The sequence below is a fragment of the Bos grunniens genome, chromosome 23 (assembly GCF_055505025.1).
Source record: "Bos grunniens cultivar Pamir isolate PY7600 chromosome 23, Bosgru_T2T1.0, whole genome shotgun sequence".
NCBI lineage: Eukaryota > Metazoa > Chordata > Mammalia > Artiodactyla > Bovidae > Bos > Bos grunniens.
In genome coordinates this window covers 22444225-22451476 of record NC_141187.1, presented here as the reverse complement: position 1 = coordinate 22451476, position 7252 = coordinate 22444225, and the positions used below count along the sequence as shown (strand labels likewise).

At 42.7% G+C, this 7252-nt stretch overlaps 1 pseudogene; it reads left to right on the top strand.

Moving 5' to 3' along the window:
* Positions 1–1741: 1741 nt before the first annotated feature.
* On the top strand, positions 1742–5881 carry LOC147346922 (endogenous retrovirus group PABLB member 1 Env polyprotein-like; annotated as a pseudogene).
* Positions 5882–7252: the final 1371 nt, after the last annotated feature.

The following is a 7252-nucleotide window of genomic DNA, read 5'->3' as shown; positions in this document are numbered from 1 at the left end:
TCGTAATTGTATGGGGAATTAGAACTACTAACCTAATCTATCGGATCATAGGCCTTCAAGGGAATCGTGATCCATGCTGTTACAATGCACTTTTACTTAGGCCCAAAGTATGGAAGCAATTAGCCTTACTAGACTAGGCAAGCCTTGCTAGAAAGTTACTAGGAGCATATATGGAGCAAGGTGGAACTCTAGCTCCTGGAGCAACTTCGGGAACCAGGCAGAACTCTAGCTACAGGAACATCTCTCAGGCTAGAGGTTACTCTCTGGGCTGCCTATCTCGGGGGCCAGGAATCTGAAAGTGAGTCTTTGTCATGGCTGTGCATCTGATCTGTGTGGATAGAAGCACTTCTGGTGACCATAAGGTTTTTTAGGACACAGATTCGGAACTGCAGGATATGGTCAGATTGGAAGTGCAATGGGCTTCTTCCTTTGGTAGCACTAGCTCTTAGTGGACCAGAGAAAGCTCCCCAGTGGCTTCTGTTTCAACTCCTTAGATACCCCTCCTATGGAATCTGTGGGAATGAACTGGAAGGATTGGCCCTAGTAGCCTGAGGACAAAAATCACCTTTTCCTTGTTGGCCAACCCTCCACCACCTCTTTTGCTATACTGGCATGGTGTTACTCAGAAGGGACATCTTGGTTGTTGTTTATCCCTTTATGGCTCACCATTTCCACTGCAGTCAGGACTGCACTCAGGAATGTGCATGGGCACATGAAAGACAGATGCTTCCCCTAGGAGTCCTAGCTTTTTTTCCCTAGTTCCCTAGGAAGCATTCTGGGAAAACTACTCTGCTCCACCCCAAGTGGCATCAGAGAAAAGGGCAAATCAAACAAAGGTCTTGATCTGGGATGCCATCAGCTCTACCCCTGGTGCATCTCCACCCTGCCTCAGTGAAAGAACTGGGAGGGAAGAGTAAGGCGCCTGTGTTGGTAAGGGACAAACTTAGTCTGACCGGTGAAAGCTTTGGTGGAAAGTCTGTCTACACCCCCATCTAGAGCAGGGAGGGATGCTTCCAGTGGAAAGAAGCTACAGCTGTGGATGCTGCTTTTTTCTCTCTTACAGATGGGAGCTAACAGTTCCAGAACCACTTCTTTAAAATGTATTAAAAAAAAAAAAAAAACTGGGACAAGTTTGATCTCCAGAATTTAAAATGACACACCTGGTCTTCTTCTGTGATACTGAATGGCCACAGTATCCTTTGGAAGACAGAGAACATTGACCTGTTGAAGGATCTCAATTATTACTGTTTTACAACTAGACCAGTTCTGTAGAAAACAAGAGAAATGGGTAGAAGTGACATATGTGTTGCTCTTTATCACTCTGTGAGACATGTCAGACTTATGTCCTAAGGGTAAAGATTTAGGTGTGAAACCTTCAGCTGCCTCCTGTCCTCTTATTTTGCCCCTGTATCTGGGGCTCCCAAATGCACAGGCTGAGATTCAGGGCACCCTTCCAGGAGGGGTTGCCTCAGTCTCGGTAGAAATTCAAACAGTACCAATTGTGGTCGAGACTATCGGGAGGATCCAAGAAGTACACAGAAGCCTTTATGGGACTAGCTTTACTTTATGAGCTTTCTTGGAGAGATGTAATGTATGTCTTGGGGTAGACACTGACTCCTGACTCGAAAACTTGAGTTTTGGGGAAGCTCCTACTTTTGGAGATGAATGGCTTGAATATGAGACAAGGAGAAAGAGGGAACACAAAATAGCCCTCCTCCATACTGGGAGCCAAGCAGTTACCATGACGGAGCCAGACTGGGACTGTGACATGGCTAAAGGAAGGTGGGATCAGAACCACTTTGCCAGATGTATTCTTGAAGGACTCAAGCAAGCACACACTAAGACTTTAAACTACGCTAAGTTGGCTGACCTAAAACAGGGAGAGAAGGAAACTCCTGGTAAATTCCTCGACAGACTTTGGGAGACTCTTCACAAGTTTACCTGGAGGAGAGGATCCCAAAAGTGCAGAGGAGGAATGATCTTAAAAGATAGATTTCTCACTCAGTCAGCTCCAGATATCTGAGTCATGAGTTACAAAAACAGGCGTTTGGGCCAAATCAGTCTTTAAAAAACTTTTGCAACTGACTCAGATGGTATATTACAGTAGAGAATATGAGGAGGAAAATAGGAGGCAAAAAAAAAGACCAGGGAAAATTGAAACCCCAGCACGGCTGTTAGACCTACTCCGAAACAGCCTGAGAAAAAAATGCCCAGAGGGACACAGGTGAAAAGGGATGGGCTTGTTATTACTGTGGAAAGGAGGGGGCATCTCAAGCAGGATTGCCCTCAGGCATCTAAGCAACCCCCGGCTCCATGTCTGATCTGCAAAGGACCATACTGGAGAAGAGACTGCCCTCCAAAGTGTAGGTCCCAGGGGTCAGACTCTCAAGGTAATCAGGACTGATGATTCCCTGGTGGTCCCCACACAAGTTCCCTTCCTAATTACACCTGAGGAACACTGGGTATTAATAACTGTGGGGGACCAATCAATCAATTTCCTTTTGGGCAGCTTTCTCTGTGCTCACTGAAGCCCCTGGTCCGCTTTCCTCCCAATCCACTACTGTAATGGGGCTGTCTGGACAAGCCAAATGCTATTATTTCAGTCATCCTTTAAGCTGCAACTGGGACTCTGTACTATTTTTCTCACGAGTTTCTAATTGTGCCAGAGTCTCCCTCACTCCTGCGGAGGGATATACTGAACACAGTCCAGGCCTCTGTTTTCACAAATATGGAGCCTGCTCTTACTCTCCCAATAATTGAACAAAATATAAATCCTAAAGTATGGGCCGATGGAAATCTGTGGGTTGAGCACAAAACGCTATTCCTATAGTTGTCAAGCTCAAACACCCACACTTATTTCCACATCAAAAACAGTATGCACTGAAACTCAAGGTTAAGGAAGGGTTAAAATTCATCATTGAAAATTTAAAGAAACAAGGGCTATTAATTCCCTATAACAGTTCATGCAACACTCCTATTTTGGGTATAAAAATGTCAAATGATAAATGGATACTTGTTCAAAATATATGAATAGTAAGTGCCCAATCCTTATACTTTTGGAGAAGGCACTGGCAACCCACTCCAGTACTCTTGCCTGGAAACTCCCATGGACGGAGGAGCCTGGTAGGCTGTAGTCCATGAGGTCGCGAAGAGTCGGACACGACTGGGTGACTTCACTTTCATTTTTCACTTTCATGCATTGGAGAAGGAAATGGCAACCCACTCCAGTGTTCTTGCCTGGAGAATCCCAGGGACGGGGGAGCCTGGTGGGCTGCCATCTATAGGGTCGCACAGAGTCAGACACGACTGATGTGACTTAGCAGCAGCAGCAGCAATCCTTATACTTTATTGTCTGAAATTCCTAAACAAGCCAAGTATGACTTTAAGACAATTGAGAAGATTCTTGGGCATTACATGCTATTGCTGCATTTGGATTCTGGATTATGAGGAACTTACCCAGCCTTTATATAAACTTATAACTGAGACTCAGCAGGTGCAAACCAACAAGCTGGTTTGGTCCCCAGAGACTCAAAAGGCTTTTAAGGCTCTTCAAACTGCTCTCTTGCAGGCTCCAACTTTGAGCTTTCCCACGGGATCCAAGTTTGGTTCCTTACTGAAAATAAAGGCTATGACCACATTGTTCAAGGGTTATTGTTACTATTATTTTACTAATGCCTAAAGATCATAAGTTTACTAATGGGCAAAATCTAACAGTACTGACTTCTCATGATGTAGGTGGGATCTTAAACTCTAAAGTTCAGAGTGACAATGCTCTGCTTTAGAGCTGCTGTAACTCAAGGGGTGTCAAAAGCTCAAGGAATAGAATATCACACTGTTTCTGGAGACCCCAATCTTCAGAAAAAATTGAAAAGGCTAATGACATTATTAGGAGGCATCTGCGTAAGCTAACTCAGGAAACACAAGACAGTTGGTTTAAAGTTCTCCCCGTAGCTTTAATGAGGACTCAAACTGCCCCTAAGAAGAAGGAACTGTCTTATGACAGACTGTTTTTGTGCACAGATATTGTCATAGATCCTGAAGCCTTAAAATTAACTATGACTCAGCTTTCAGCCTTTTCAACAGACATTACCGGAAGGTTAACTCCTGACCTAGCCTTTGAGTCAAACAAGCCGGTGTTTGAGCCAGAAACCGAGATGGGCCTGAGAATATGCATGGGCTTGCTTCTGCTGACTCCAAAAGTACTGAGTCTGCCTTTTGACCCTCAAGACAACGTCTTCCTGTCCTGCACTCACTCCTATGCCGCATTCCACAATTGACATAATTGCTGGGTCTGCAGAGCACTCTCCCCACTCATCAGTTGACGTCTGCCCATGGTGGGTTTCTCCACTTCAAGGAAGAGATTTTCTTCAACTCTGTGATGACATTTAGCAATCCTAAAATGGACTGGTATAATATATTGTACCTTAACTATGGACATAATGTGACTTTTAATTTTGATTTTAACTTGGTTTAATGACTATTTTGCTGCACATAAGAAGGTAAATGGGTCTAGATCTGGTGGTTTTCTACCTGTATCAAATATGGGATGAGGTCATATGGCTAACTCCTAAAAAGGGATGCCTACTATCTAATGTTTCCATATGTGGGGAACAAATAGAGCCATCACCAGATGTTAGTCGACAACTTAATTATAATGATTGGAAACAACTGGGGTTTTTGCCTCACGAAGTATACAATACAATCATTCTTGTGTTTTTCAATCCCAGTTTAGGTCCTCCTTTTGCCTGGCCAGGAACTGATTGAGACTAGATCCCTCAGTCACACTGGCTTGCTCCAAACTGGCCCTCCAAACTGATTCCAAACTGATTAGAGGCTCTTACCTGTAGGCGTGGCTTCCCCATGGCTCAATAAGGAGATGCACACTAAGTCTAACTTTTACTCATGACTTCATATTTTCAGAGCTTCCAGAGAAGCCTACTAAACTGCCAAACCTTAAACTCACTGGGCAAGGTTTGTATATCACTGGTATGATTATCTGGCTGCAATATTCATTCCCTCTCTGGGAACTACAGAAGTTATGCTGCAAGTTGATGTTCTGACTAACTTTACTCAACAGGCTTTACAAGATTCTCAAAAAGCTATTTCAGCCCTTAATGCTGAACAAATACAAATTAGAAAGGTGGTTTCACAAAGCAGATTGGCCTTAGATATTCGGCTGCACAAGGAGGAACTTGTGCCATTATTCATACCCAATGCTTTACATATATGCCAGGTAAGAGTACTAATGTTACTCACTTTACTAAACACATGAATACAATCATTCAGGCTTTCAGTTCAGTTCAGTTCAGTTGCTCAGTCGTGTCTGACTCTTTGCAACCCCATGAATCGCAGCACACCAGGCCTCCCTGTCCATCACCAACTCCCGGAGTTTACCCAGACTCACATCCATCGAGTCAGTGATGCCATCCAGCCATCTCATCCTCTGTCGTCCCCTTCTCCTCCTGCCCCCAATCCCTCCCAGCATCAGAGTCTTTTCCAATGAGTCAACTCTTTGCATGAGGTGGCCAAAGTACTGGAGTTTCAGCTTTAGCATCATTCCTTCCAAAAAAATCCCAGGGCTGATCTCCTTCAGAATGGACTGGTTGGATATTATACTCCTAAAGACTCAGTCACCTCACTTTGAAAAACATTAACTAGCTCCCCATGGTGGAGAAACGTCTTAATTGAAATAATTCTAATTGTTCTGTTTTTACTCTTTGCTCCCTACATCTGTAACTGTGTAATTGGAATTGTTTCTAATGGTCTGAAAGCTTTTAAGTTACAAATGTTTGTCCAGGCTCCTACCAACTATTACATGAGGCCCCTGAATCAGAGACCCTCCACAGGAGGGTTAAGAGAATATGTTGCCTCAACAATTTAGAGACGAAGCCCATCAACAGCAGGAAGTAGTTATGGAATGAAAATGACACCCCTTTCCCTTGGCAACATAATTCTCCTAAAAGAAAAGGGAGGAATGAGAGAGTCAATTCCTAGGCAGGTTGTTGAGAAGTCCAGGGTCCCTGAGGAGGAGAAAGGGGTCTGGGGCTGTCAAGGAGGAGATAGGGGTCTAGAATTCTCAAGGAGGAGAAAAGGACCAATGTTTTTTTCTACATTCCTGAGTAAGGATTATATAACATTGAGGACACATTTCTCCTTCCTGAAAAACTTCTGACTAATCTTGTTATCTTAAAATGTATATCGTGGGTGTGGGTCTAGTAAGATCCTTACAACCTTGAGACATTCTTTTGATTTATTGTAATAACCAATTAAAAAACTGTATAACTCCCTTGCTAACACTAGCAAAGGGGGAACTCTCCATCCCCCTTCTGATGTCTATGTCAGAAGTTTTCTCTGTCCATTTTTCACTTTCATAAAACTCTGCTACACAAAAACTCTTGAGTGATCAAGCCTGGTTCCTGGTCCCAAAGCTAAATCTTCTTCTTCAGAGATCAATAATTTGACCCTGTTCACCGTAAGCTATCAAAACCATGGAGTGTTTAGAGTTTACATAAAGGATCCCAATACAGAAATTTTAAAGATATTCAAAGATTTGTACTGGTGGCTGGAGTATGTTTTTAGAAAGTGATGGTAACGCTGGCAGGACAGAGTGAAAGGAAAGGCTGAGGAGAAAAACAAGTTTGTCCAAAAGCTGAGAAACACAGAAAACTTGGACAAGTATTTAGAGAGAGTAGTGCTTCATACTATGGACTTCATATCAGAAACCAGTCTTGTAATCAGGGTCTGATACGAGATCTATGATATCAAAGGATTTGTTTACATTCTATGAAAGTTAGTTAACTTAGCAGTAATATAAAATTAGTATTACCTTTCTCATAGAGTCTTGTTAGATATGATAATATATATGATGCATATGATAATATATGATACTAGGTTAGTTTACTTGCTACACTTTTCGGTTGGTGGGTTTTTTTTTATTTTTATTTTTTTGCTTTTGAGATAGGGTAGAAGGGAACATTGATGTTTGTCCTTCTAGAGAGATTTCCTCCAGTGAGCATGCTTTCATGGAAGCCTTTCATCTTTTCAATTTTGATCTTTATTATGTATATGCCAGAGTAGAGAAAGCTGTAAAACCTCTCTGCCCTACATTACATCCATTTCAAGATTTAGATCAGAGGCTGGAGGAAGACCCAGAGTGCTCAGATATATGGATGATGTAATGCTGACATAAATAATAAATTCACTGGCTAGAAGGATGAACAGGCCAGACAAATAAGCATTTTAAAAGAGGGTA